The sequence below is a fragment of the Cricetulus griseus genome (genome assembly GCF_003668045.3).
Source record: "Cricetulus griseus strain 17A/GY chromosome 1 unlocalized genomic scaffold, alternate assembly CriGri-PICRH-1.0 chr1_1, whole genome shotgun sequence".
NCBI classification, from domain to species: domain Eukaryota; kingdom Metazoa; phylum Chordata; class Mammalia; order Rodentia; family Cricetidae; genus Cricetulus; species Cricetulus griseus.
The window spans coordinates 96,527,278-96,540,141 of record NW_023276807.1 but is presented as its reverse complement, the minus strand read 5'-3'; the positions used below and the strand labels follow the sequence as shown (position 1 = coordinate 96,540,141).

The 12,864-nt window shown below is 46.2% G+C and overlaps 1 protein-coding gene across 14 annotated transcripts in view; it reads right to left on the bottom strand.

Moving 5' to 3' along the window:
* Window positions 1–12,864, bottom strand: part of Tns3 (tensin 3) — a 257,261-nt gene that overhangs the window by 50,554 nt on the left and 193,843 nt on the right. The gene's annotated exons all lie outside the window — the stretch shown is intronic.

Here is a 12,864-nt window from a genome sequence, read left to right as displayed (position 1 = left end):
CAGATAGTAAGAATGAACATTTAACACCCCAATGCCATTCTCTGCCAGAAACTCCATAGGCATTTATTCCTGACCCGGATGCCCACGATCCCTGCTCTTAGCTAAACCTGATATTCTTCTGGCTGGGGAGAAAAACATGTCTGGGCTAGAGTCTGTCTGCTTTTTAAAGTTTCTTTGAGGGAATTCTTAAAATTGGGCAATAGGGGGAAACCAGTAGAGTGCTATAAAAGCAATAATGTTCCAAGTCACAATGTAGTCTTTTCACTCTAAACAAGGCTTTGCTGACAATTTAGGCATAAGCTAAAAGCATAGAACCTCTAAGGATGATGTTGTATTGTTTGTGATTCCATGAGGCAGGACCACTGTTGGTTCAAGGTCAGCCTGGACCAGGTGCTGAGATCCTACCTCAAAACAGTAAATACACAGGAGTTGGGAAGATGGCTCAGAAAATCAAATGCTTGCTGAGTGGGGAAGAGGCCTTACACATGGCTGCTGAGATCCAGCCTCAGGGACACAGGTGGCCTTCCTATCTCTTAAAATGTGTGTGGTCCTGGGACTGAGAAGAATTAAACATTGGAAAGAACAAGCCCAGTGAGAGAGCCTTGTAACATGGCAGCAACCCCAGTAACAGCCGGGTACCTGCACCTGCCCCTGCCCCAGCAATATTGATAAAGAAGACATATCAGAAAGACACCACTGTGTGTGCACCCATAGTGACTCACCAGTCACCAAGCTGGGCAGAGGGTCTTATGTAGGAAAGTCCATAACCCTTTCATCACAGTGATGCGTAGCAGAGGAGTTTCAGGGCTGGGAGTTCACTCTATACCACACAGCAAATCAGTAAACAGCCGTACATCAGTGTCACAGGTGCAATGGCAAATGTTTTATGGGCCAAAGAAAGCAAAAATGGTACCAAAATATTCAAAAGCCAATATCTGGGATATGGAATTCCAGGCAAGTATTCCTATTTTCTATAAATGTCTCTATCTTTTTAAAACTTTAAAACTATAATTATTTTTTGTAATCTTGTATTTTTTAATTATAGCACAATTACATAGTTTTTACCCCTTCCCTTTCCTCCCTCCAATCCCTTCCAGGTACTGCATACCTTGTTCTCATTCAAACACCTGGACTCTTTTGTTGTTTATATATACATAGATATATACACATGCGAGCATGTACACACACACACACACACACACACACACACACACACACACACACAGGTATGTGAATATACATATATTCCTAAGTATATAAAAACAACCTGCTTAGTCTGTAGTCTTAGTCTGTTACTTATATTTATATATTTTCAGAGCTAATCATTTATAGTTAGATAGCCAATTAGTGCGCTCTTTCCTGGAGGCTATTTCTCCTGCTCTCAGCAATCCTCAGTTGCCTGAAATTCTTTGTGTAGGGTTGAGGCCTCCTGAGCTCTGCCTCCACATTAACATGTCTATTGGTGTCACCTTGGTCAGGTCATGTTTAGGCAGCCATTCTGGGTATAGCTTCTCTGACATTTCTAGGAGGCACCATCTCACAGCAAAGTTCCTCTGCTTGTTCTCTCCTCTGCATGGATGACCTCTGCTGGTTCTCTCCTCTTCTGCAATACTTGCTGGTCTCTACTGGTTCTCTCTGAGCCTCTGGTCTTACACTGCAACTACTTCTGTTTATCTTCACAAACTCCAGTGTTGGGTCAATAAACATTTCCTCCTCCCCAAGAAGCTCATTACAGGAACTCAAGTGGTTGTGGCCTTCCGCACCATTCTAAGGTGATGCATCCCACAGGTGCTGTAAGGTACCACACTGCAGCCAATTCTGTACTTCTTCAACTGTCCAGAGTCAGTAGGTAGATCTAACAGTTCCAACAGCATCTGTTCTTCCTATTTTTCAGGTAAGATAACTCTGAAATTAGGTTCCACAACAGGCCCAGGGCAGCTCAACCAGTACAGTGAGAGAGCAGAGCTTAAGTCTAGGCTTGAGGCCACATCTAAAGCCAAACACTTCATCAACTATGCACCCATAACATCTACAACAGAGACCCTATCGGCAGCTGCTCCTCCTCAGCAGTGGGAGGCAAAGAGATAGAGGGAATCCCCAAGGATGGGAGACTAAGCTTGAGAACTAAATTAGGCCCAGGAACTGAGTGGTCCAAGAAACATCCACAGGGATGGGCATGGTCTCTTACACGCACATTGTCTTTCAGCTCCTCACACTCGGCTGTCATGCACACATTCATCTGACATGCCCACATTCACTGTCACAGACACAGCACTCGCTCTCACATGCTTTGGTTCCTACTTTACAGTGTACACATGCCGACACATACCACATCAACACACTATCTGACACTGAGTCACACATTCTCCCCCCTATTCTCACTCATGGCCATTCAGACACACACCACTCTCTTACACCTCACACTCAAGCATCCAGTCTCTCCCATAGGCTCCCACACTCTCACACACTCACACTCACACACTGACCTCCACACTAACACAACCTCTGCCCATACATCCATGGCAGGCAAGGCTCAGGTTTTGTGCTCTCAATACTGTGGGTCCATATGCCTGGGTACTACAAGACTCCCCATTTGAAGGCTGCTATCAGAAAGCAGGGTGCTGTGCATTCCTAGAAATGGGCTTCTTCCAGGATGAGGAACCCTCAGCATCGGCACTTCAAGGGCCTATGGGAGGATGTGTGGTCCAAGGCTTCCCTTCTTGCAGGGAACAGCCCTTGCCTATCAAACTCCTTGTGCTGATACTCCCTCCTAAGGTCCACAATGACCCTATGACAGTGAGTATGCCAAGGTCCTAAGCCTCAAACACAGACACCAGAGCCTCAGAAGAAAGGTGGGGCTAGGGACTACTCCCCCCAAAAAAATTCAGGTACAGTCACTTCAGCATGACACTGTACACTACATTAGGGCCTCTCAGAGCCAATGTTCCCAGGTAGAAAAGACACAGAAGCAACCAGACATATTTTCCCTCACACTCTGGTGATACAGAGTCCTGGAAGGAAGCTGGTTGCTGCAAGGACATTTCTCCAGGCATTTTGTTTACTATCTCTGGTGCCTGCAGGTCACCTCTCTTTGGAAGGACTGAAACAGTGAGCCCTGCATCTCTGCAGCACCATCTCCCTGGGGCTTAGCTTCATTACTGAGGACAGATGTGGAGATAGCCACTACCTAGTGGGGCCCCATCTCAGCTCTGGTGTCCATCTCCACTGATTTCCTGAGGACCTGCTGCCTATGAGCAGGTTAACAATGGGAGGGCAGGAGACGGAAGATGGAGCAACAAAGGAGGGACAGACAACCTGGTCAGCAGCCTATTCTGAAGACTGACTCCTCGGGCCTCCCTTGAAGAGCCCATGGTGGTTTCTCAAACATATGCTCCCAACCCTTCCTCCCTTTCCTGGGAACAGTGCCATACAGTAAGGAAGACACGTGGCTTGTTTGTTTCTTTTTCCACTCTAGATTCAACTTGTGAGCATCTGCTGGGGTTCACTAGGTTACACTCTTTGCACTAACATGAAAGCACCTGTATGCACACTCATTGCTATGCACCACCCTTTGTCTCCCCCCTGCTTGGACTGGCTCTGGGTGTACCTATCTGCCTGCTCCTAGCAAAGCAGTTCTCAATCTGTGAGTCACCTAAGACTATAGGAAAATACAGGAAAAATATTTATGGTACAATTCATAACAGTAGCAAAATTAGAGTTATGAAGTAGCAACTAAAATAATTTTATGGTTGGGGGTCAGCACTACATGAGGAACTGTATTAAAGGGACACAGCATTAGGAAAGTTGAGAACCACTGTTCTAGCAGGACACTAGGAGCACCAGAGCCTCCTGTTTCCCTCTACAGCTGGTGTTCCACATCTGCAGAAGCAGAAATAGCAGATTTCATTGGTTTATGTTATATGGACTGCAACTGACTTCAGATCTCCAGTGCAAAGCTGTCTTGATGGGCTTGGGCAACTGAATAGCAAAATACTTAACAAGTCAATGAGGAAATAGTAAATCTACTCTCTGAACAGACCTATAAAATTCATGCTACACAAGTGGCCAGGACAATATTTACAGTTCATTTTTCTGTAAGAAGCAAACCCAGGAAAAAAAGGAAAGGAACAGATGGGATCAGGGAATGCTGGTGGACACTAATGTGTGGCTGTCACTCCTGGTGCTGGTCTGCTACGAGAACGAAGAGGAGTTGTGCTGGCTTGAGGGAGCCTTCTCAGGGTTGGAGGCAGTCCCACACTCTCACCAACCCTTCTGAGAAAAGCCAAGGGAAAGAGACAAAATCAGGCATCGGAGAACATTTGCAGGTAAAGGGCCTCTCCCAAAGCTGTGTCAGAGCCACCTGCACCTTCTGGGGCCCACTTGGCTCCCATCCCAGCTGTGCCTACTGAGGTTCAGTTGTTGAAGGGAGCTGCACCTGCTTCTAGCATGTTCCCTGCCAGTAAAAAGGAAACTTGAACTGGACCCTGGTGCTTACAAAAGCTTAGAGAGCTTTGGACACAGAGGCCACTTCAGGCTTAAGTGAGCACAGATCATATTGCAGGCAACTCTGCCTATGAGCCTTGTCCCAGGAACCACCCATGCCGCTGGGCTCCCCATGGAGGGAGGTCATGTGGTGACATGCTTTGCTGTGGCAGTATGACTGGACACCAGACTCTGCCATCAACTCTGCCAGTTCCTCTAGGCATTCCACTATCCTCATGCGGGTCATCCTTCCACCTGGCTCTAAAGACCCACCTTATCTCAGGCTATAGCTTAAGAACTGAGTCCCTACGTGCTCATCACTGCTACTCCAAAAGTCAGCGCACCAATGTGTGAGGATACCTTCTGAGCATGGCCCAGGACCATCACAGACTTTGTCAAGCCTAACAGGAGCGGAGACTACCACAGGTCTCTGGAGGGCACCAAACCTGAGAGAGAGTGAGAAGCTGATGCTAAATCACTGAAAACACTCATGGGGACAGAGCCCTATATAGCATTCCAAAGCCAGGCAGTTGTATGGGCAGTGTGGAAGCAGGGCAAAGACAGCCAAGCTAGGGAGCACCCCCAAGGCCACCATGATAATGGGGAGATCATGACAGGGAACTCCCTCAAGCACTTCATTTGGAAATAATGGAGGCCTTGTGGGCAGGAGTGCATCACCCACAGGGCCCACTAGAATTGTGTCCAGGCCAAGACTATCAGGTACTGTGTTAACATGCAGGGCTGAGTCCATGACAGCCCAGGATAGGTAAGATCGATACTAGGAATCCCTGACTATGTAAGGGGGGGAGGGGGTTAAATCACTTAGCTGGGAAACTACCTTTTAGATGAAATCTCCCACAATGCTCCTTGGTAGTTCTGCACTTGTTCAAATGTAGCAGATTCCCAATTATGAGGGCAGGTGGTACAAAATCTTTCCTCACTGGTCTCATTCAGCTGTCCTTCAAAGCTGCTATGGGCCATACAGATACTTCTTGGTGTTACCTGGCCTATCTGGAAAGAGGGGCACCGAGCAGAGCAGGAGACACCATGACACCCACACTGAGTTTTTCAGGGTAGAATCCTTTCCCTGGTGAGGCACATGGCCCACGCTGTTGCTAAAATAAAGCTACCAGTCCTAGCAGGAGGAAGTTTATGGGGCAATACAAGACCACTGGCTGTCCTTTACATCTTGCACAGCAAGGTCCCAAACTCTGGTCCCACTGGAACCAACCTGGGACAACATCCCAGCCTCAAAGAGCCATGGTATGAGTGACTAGATACACATCTAAGTTTAAAACCTTAATTGCAAATGTGTGGTTTGCACACATTTGCACACATACCAGCAGTATGTCACTAAGATCCCTCAGTGTGGACTTCACTCCTCCTGTTCTACATCTACCCCTTCTCTTGGAGTAAGGACATGACCGTCAAGCTTTCTACTTATAGGCACAGCATGTCTGAACCCAGGAAGTCAGTAAATGAGTATAAAGTACTTCGGACACTCTGACCCCTCTACAAGGCCAATCAATCTTGCTTGGCAGACAGAAACACATGTGGGTGTCAGGGTGGTCACAGAGTACAGTGCAAAGAATGGATGGAATCTAAGTCTCAGAAAGAAATCAGTGTGCAACACTTGGGTGACAGTGGACTCATAAGCTCTTACCAGCACTCTGTACAGGTATGCAGTGACATGGACATGATAACTTGCTTGATCACACTGAGTATCTCAATGGCATATATCAGAATGTACTGAGCAACTTACATATACACAGTGACAAACATAAATAATAAAAAGGAAAGGGAACAGTTCCTAGAGCACAATCCATTTTAAAACATGGTGTAGTTGGAGTTCCTTGTCCTGCCAGGTCCCACCACTTCAGCCCCAAATGAACACACAGATGCTGTATTAGTTGGCCGATGGCTATGGCTTCTTATTGGCTAGTTCTGTCTTAATTATTAACCCATAACTAGAAATCTATATATTGCTACATGGCCTTATCTTACTAGAGAATGACTGATGCAACCTATCCTCCCAGTCTCTACAGGGTCTCTCTCTCTCTCTCTCTCTCTCTCCCTCTCTCCCTCTCTCTCCCTCTCTCTCTCCCTCTCTCTCTCTGCCTACCTTTCTCAGAATTCTTGTCCCCTAGTCCCGCCTATCTTCCTGCCTCTACTGGCTATTGGCCAAACAGTGTTTTATTCATCAACTAATAAGAGAAATATCCTCCATCAACATGGTCTTTATTTTTTTTACCTGGGATCCTGGAACGAGAAGCACCCCTAAGTGATTAATTCATCTTTACAGGATCATGTAAAAACAAAGCAAGCCTGGAACCACATGGCATGCGGGTGGTTTTGGAAACTCCCTCACATTCCTGGGAGTGGAAATATATCAGCAAAGGCTGTTTTGTGCTGAGGCAGGGGCCTCCTGATTTTAGCTCACTAGGGTAAATAGGCATAACCTCTATAGAGAGTTTAGTGGACAAATGCTGGTGTGCTGAGGATAGTTCAGCTCCAAGTTTCTTGAAATAGACTGAGTTATTTAGTTCTCTTCTGGAAAGCTGAATAGAGACAGGCTCTGGCCCCAGTCACCTGGTGGGCATGTGCCTCAAGAACAGGTGGCATGCATTTCCCACAAAGAAAATGGGTAGGACATTGGGAGCCCAAGTGCTGTGTGGCTTATCAGGAAGAGGGCAGGAAAAGCTTCTGAGTATCCCCCATCTCTGTTCTTAACCTGATCCTAATAGGGAAAGACTTCTTCAAAGTTATGACAGAGGAAGGGAATGAAACTGAAGACACGTTCCCCTGGGAATACTCCAAGTGCTGTATGAGGTGAAGGCATATTCAAAAGGGAGATAGCATGTCCCCAAACCTGGAAAGAACATCTTTCCTTGCAACAAGTATTGATCACAATGCTGAATGAACTCTGCATATAAATCTAAAGAGCTCCAAGCTACAAAGGTTATAATGTCACCCACCACTCACATCTGGGAGATTCCACTCACCAGGAGGGTTTTGGTACCCAGTTTTGATTCCTTCCGTTTATGGTTAAGTAACCTCCTCTACTACAGCTACAGAGGATAAGACATATCCCTCAGTCATGGCCCATGACAAAATCAGACAAAGGCCACATGGCAGAATCAGAAATGACAGCACAAGGCTGACATCACCAAGCTTGGGAACTGTTAGAGTCTCTTCCTCCTGATGGAGAGCAAAGATTTGACCTCTGTCACACAAGAGACCACAAAAGACAGTTCTCCCCAAGGGTGGCCTTCCCAGAATCTGGGTCACTTATGAGATGACAACAGAGCAAATGTCTCTACTACATTGAGAGCTGAAAGTGTCTGAAGATGACCCTGTCCACTGCCAGACTGGTCAGTCACCAAATAAACTTTGAACCATCTGAGCAGTACTTACTCAGCAAACTCAGCAAGAACTGCCCCAGGACCCAGTAAATCCACATCTAGTGATAAGCAAGTAGGTATTCAAACAGGTATGTGTGAACCCATGTGCACAAGAGCAATATTCCCAACAGGCAAAATATAGATGGAATCCTTGTGTCCATTGACAGATGAAGAGATCAACTATGGAGTATTATTATCTAGCCATAAACAGGATTGAGTCTCCAACAGTCACAGACCTTTGAAAATAATGTGCTCTGTAAAAAAGAAGCCAGTGACATAGTACACAGCTGCATTTGTACAAAAAGCAAGGACAGCTAATCTAGGGAGACAGGAAGTAGGTTAGTGAGGTTGGGTGGGTAGGAAGTGAGTGCTAATGGGTAAAAGTCTTCTCTGGGGGTGGGGAGAGTTCAGAAACCACCCAATGGTAGTGGCTATACAAAAGTGCAGCACTGAGAGAAGCACTGTGACCAGGAAGCTCCCTACCCCCTGCAGGGACAAATTCCAAAGCCTCCCACATGTCAAGTCAAGCAATGCTATACCACTGAGCTACAAACCAATGCAAAACTCTCCCTCATCTGAAACTCCTCTGAAGAGATGGAAGTGCCAAGTCCCATACTTCCAGTGTCTCTGGGCCATGACCCCAGACAAAGTCCTACCCACAGTGTCCCCGGTCAGATCCACCTTTGCCATTGATGGGGCAGTGATCATATAGACAAGCCCTGAACTGTCCAAGGGCTCATGGCTCACTCTCTGGGCTCCTTGAATGCAAGGCTAAAACTGTGGTGGGCCCACCTTGCCCATGCAGCATTATTCCCTGACACCTCTGCTAGTGTTGGTTGTTTAGCATTGAGTTTCCACAACACCTCACACCCTTTGGGGGCGTCTACGTGGCCAGTATCCCTAGACCTGGCAATGATGGTCTCATGGAGCACTCCATAGATTCCTTGACATGCTAGTGGTGACGGTGACTGAAATGTGTTAGCAAAGGTCAACTGTAAGTAGGTCTCCTCTTCCTTGTGTCTCTGACCCCTGGCATAGAAGCACACAAGGGCTGCATTCTGAAGTTCCATGCACTCCTCCCACAGCAAAGGAATTCTAAAAACACGGGCAGGAAGGCCGGGATGCTATCTGTAAGAAGTGCCTGCCAGGTTCCTGTCACCAGGGCACTGAGCCTAATGTAACAAGAATCAAATATTTTAACAGCATGAAACAAGAAGTCCCCAAGGTATGGAATAAGCAGCCAGCTTTTTGTCATGCACAGAGGGATGGGCTCCACAGTCTGGCTCGCTTCTCTGGTTACTCAGGTAGCCCTACCTTTCCACTGTGATGCCAGAAATCTGCCCACTTACAGGCTGAATTGGAGTGTGTGTGTGTGGGGGGGGGATGGGGGTCTGCCAATAAAGCAACATCTGGGGCTCTCAAATAAGGTACAGTCAGAGTCCATCGACCAATGTAAGGGAGCAGTCTTCCTGGCCAGTAGGCACTTAAGGCAGCAAAATCCCCCAAAGGAACTGCCTGTCCTCACCTGCTTTCACAAGGAATGTAACACTGCAGTCAGCAACACATGCAGTGCCAGAGGTCTCAGGCACCAAAGCCGGCTCTTCATCCCTGGCCAGCCTCACTGGTCCTATGGTGGAGATGGCTGCCTTATAAATCCCCTGACCATCCTCACCTCACCTCACCTGAGTGTCCATCTAGCTAGGGAAGGGAGAATCTGCATTGCCGCCAGACAAGAAGTCTCTGTTCATAAAAATCTCTACAGTTTTTACCCCATTCCAGAAAACATAAGCCTCGCTGGTGAAAGGGCAGACTACAGCAGAACAAAGGCATGGCCAAGAGAGGCGGAGTTGACAGAAAGGGGCTCTTATACCTCCTGATGAGCTGAAATTATTAGTATAGAGGATACTCAAGAGTGAGTTATCACTGTCATCATCATGATCATCACTACACCACCACCTACACCACCATGATCATCACAGTCACCATCACCACCACCATCACTATAGTTACCATCACCACTGCTACCACCAACATCATCACCAATACCACCGCTACAGTCATGATCACCACCACCACCACCATCACTACTAACACCATTTTCTGGGAAAGGAAGAAACCAAACTCCCTCTTCTTGAAAATAACATGACTTTCTACGGGGAAATCTCACAAAAAATTACTAAACAAACATCCCTAAAGCAACCACCACCAACAACAAAAATACTTCTAGGAAAGCAAGTCCAGTAGAATGAATTTCTACCTAGAATAAAAATCCCATGTTGGCTGGGTGGTGGCGGCAGATGCCTTTGATCCCAGCACTCGGGAGTCAGAGGCAAGCAGGTCTCTGTGAGTTCGAGACCAGCTTGGTCTACAAAGTTGAGTTCCAGGGCAGGCTCAAAAGCTGTACAGAGAAACCCTGTCTTGAAAAACAAAACAAAAAAGAAAAGAAAAGAAAGAAAATCCCATGTTAACTCTTCATCACCAACAAACAGCTGAGACAATCACCCTAGAAAGAATAAGTACAAAGGCTTATTTATTTTGGCACAAGACTTAAGAGGTTTCAGTCCACATTCAGCTGGCTCTATTGCTTTGGTCCTAAAGCCATCACAACAGAAGGCCATGGCCAAGTCAAATCACTATTCACGGCCAGAGAGCAAAGGATAGGAGAAAATGAAGGGGCAGGGCTTCTACTATTCTCTTCAAAGGCACATCCCCAACCACCTAAAGACCACATCCCAATGGCACCTTCTGGGAGCAAGTATTTATCACGTGGACCTTTGGGAGATATGCAATATCCAAACTACTGTAACTATGTATCCCATCATCATATTTACCATCACTGCCATCACAACCAGTGCTAGCTGCAGCCATGGCAGTACTATTATTTCTATAAGACATGCTCTGGAAGGTGAAGGATTTTATTGACTTGAGGTTGCTGAGGCCTCTGCATCCTACAGTGGACCTGCATCCATAGCCAGAACTGAGAGTTCAGCAGGACATGGCCTTGAGATCAGGAGGGAAGGTGGGCCATGGAGGAGGAGCACATGGTGAAGACACAGCCCAGAATCCACGTGTGTACAAGACTCAAAAGGCTGTAGTCAGGCAATTCCATGTCCATCATGGAGCCAGGATTCATGCACAGCAATGACCTGGGAACAACTTGAAGCCTTTCATCCTCACTGGGCCCCTCCTACTCTGCACACTCCAACTGACTCCATGCACTGAGAACCCTAGCTCAACAACCCTCACTCCCCTCCCCACTCAACTGACCAAGAAAACAGGCCCAGACAAACAGACCTGGGAATTGTTTCAAGCACAGGGTTCTATAACACCACAGAACTCTAGAGGTTCACAACCAGCTGCTTAGCCATTTTTACTTTCCTGAATTTCTCTGCTATGTCTGGGGATTTCTGTTTTTAACATCACATTTTTCTAAACCTTTCCATTCCATTCAGGAACACTGAAATTTAAATCTCAAGATCAGGAGCTAAAGATGGCCCAGTGGTTAAAAGCCCCAGCTGCTCTTTCAGAGGACCCGTGTTTGATTCCCAGCACCACCCACACAGAGACTATCAATCTTCTATAGCTCCAGTTCCAGAGGATCCAATGCCTTCACCAGATATGCAAGTGGTACACAGACATACTGGCAGGCAAAGTACCTATACATAAAAAAAAATTTAAATTCAATTATAAAATCAATGGGGTACTAGCATTTTTCTCTACCTGCCAGGGAGGAAACAATGTCCCCTTCCTCACCCAGATGGGATAAGTATATATGCATTATTTTGATGGTATTTCATCAAAACAAAATATCCTGAATTGAGATTCAAAAGCCAGCCATGCAGATTGTGTAGTGGCTGCCTGTACCACACCCAGGCTTCTTATATAAAAGTACAAGACTGCAATACCCAGGAGGAGTCTGGCAGACTCAGGCTTGCTGCATTTGGGAGCTGGGTGCTGACCTAACACAGGAAGCTTGCCTTGGAAGAAGAGCTGGCTACAGGAAGGGTGTCACAGGCTCAACTCTGTTGTCACCCTGAGCTTACCCTCTGTGTTCATTGTTGCTGCTTGAGGACAGTATCTCATTTGTAGCAGGATTCTAAATTTCAAAAAACAACTTCAGAGACTACTGCCAGGTGTGTGTGTGTGTGTGTGTGTGTGTGTGTGTGTGTGTGTGTGTGTGTGTGTGTGTGTGTATTCTATGGTTCCAAAGGATTGACAATATCCCAAGATGCCTGTTAAACATAGATGGATTAATAAATTACTAATCTACTGTTTAAGTAGAAAAAATATTTAATTTAAAAATTATACTTATTTTTATAAGAAAAGAAACTAAAGGGTAAGATTAAAATAAAACTTCAGTTACCAACATCATCTGTTTCTCCAGTAATTTAATAATGGCCAATGAGAGGGTGGAAGCCACAACGTGATGCTCTCTAGTCCCTGACCCTGCTTTACTACAGGAAAGGGGAATCCCTCAGGACAGTACTCAGTCAACAAGAAAACAGTCACCTGAACCTTGTCCTATGCCCCTCCCTACACACACCATAAGACACCTGCAAACTTTTCCAAACCTCAGGAGAGATTTTGTTCCTGGAGGAAAAGCCTTTTATTTTACTATCCCAAGTACCATCTTCCAAGAACACTCATTAAACAAATGTTGCACAGACTTTTGTTTCCATTCAAACCTTAGAACTCTGAATTTCCTTAGTATATTCAATTCAATGAGCTCATGCTACAAGAACTGACCTGGCCTGAGGCCTTAGTCACTGCTGTTCTTTCTGTCATGATGGCTGGGGTTGCTGATGGCTGTATCACAGCCTGGGAACTATACCAGATAGGAAGTCTTCATTCTGTCAACACCACATCCCCCCACCCCCGCCCTAGCCACTTCAAACAACTACAATATCCTGCTGTTTGTCTAATGATGGATCTCAGCACAGGACAGGTAATGTAATCTGGCTTTCTTCACACCTTTTATCAT